General features: G+C 37.4%; 1 non-coding gene across 1 annotated transcript; it reads right to left on the bottom strand.

Moving 5' to 3' along the window:
* Positions 1-813: 813 nt before the first annotated feature.
* Positions 814-886, bottom strand: Trnar-ucg (transfer RNA arginine (anticodon UCG)). The gene has a single exon. It is a non-coding gene; the product is annotated as a tRNA-Arg (tRNA).
* Positions 887-1,106: the final 220 nt, after the last annotated feature.

Genomic DNA, 1,106 nt, shown 5'->3' with positions numbered 1-1,106 from the left:
AACATTTGAAATTTTGAATGACCAAAATCATTAGTACAACATATTTATGTTTTTAGAATCATGAAATGATAAGGAATAAGATGACATCGTTTTTGATTGATTACTAACATTTTAATTTTAATTAAAGTTTTCAGATTTTTAATAACCATGCAAACTAATTAATCAATGTTTAAGCTACCAAGCTGAAATGCAATCCCATAGTCCGGGCTCCGTCGAAGATTACTTGACAAAATTTTCAATCAATTTGATAAAAAAAAAAAAGAAAAGAGGGATGACAGTGCCGCCTCAACTTTCACTAAAAGCCGGATATGACGTAATCAAATATATTTATCGATAAAAAAAAGGTCTTGGGATATCATGTGGAATAAGTTTTTCATGGAAGAAAGTTTCCTCAGAATGGATCTCAAGACTCAAGACTCAAAGATTTTAATGTCCTTATAAAAACAAGGAAAATTGCCTGGCAGTGTCAGGCGGATTTAAACATCAATAACATCTCAGTCACTAACAGTTTAAAATTCCACTAAAAAGATCCATAACATTCGTTGCAATCACTCATGGATACAGACACCCACATTTACACACGCACAAGCACGCAGGCTCGTCCGCACGCACACACACACACACACACACACAAATTCATCCAAACACACACACACACACACACACACAAATTCACCCAAACACACACACACAAATTCACCCAAACACACCCTCGCCTTGATTCCAAGTCAATGTAAAACGGAAAGGGGAAAGGAAAACAAACTTGGAAAGCACAAGAGCAAGAACAAGAAATAAGAGAAAAAAATGTTACTTCGACCCCGACGAGACTCGAACTCGCAATCTTCTGATTCGAAGTCAGACGCCTTATCCGTTGGGCCACGGGGCCTTCGGTAAAGAAGACTAACAACATTAAAAAAAAAACTGATCCCATAGTTTTATTTAACAGCTGTTTAATTGTTTTCCTCCCCGCACACTTTCAGGAAAGAAAGAAACAAGTCGCGTAAGGCGAAAATACAATATTTAGTCAAGTAGCTGTCGAACTCACAGAATGAAACTGAACGCAACGCAACGCAGCAAGACCGTATACTCGTAGCATCGTCACTCCA

This window comes from Littorina saxatilis, linkage group LG17 (genome assembly GCF_037325665.1).
Source record: "Littorina saxatilis isolate snail1 linkage group LG17, US_GU_Lsax_2.0, whole genome shotgun sequence".
Lineage (NCBI taxonomy): Eukaryota > Metazoa > Mollusca > Gastropoda > Littorinimorpha > Littorinidae > Littorina > Littorina saxatilis.
Note: the sequence above shows the minus strand (reverse complement) of the source record. Positions and strands in the feature narration are given on the sequence as shown.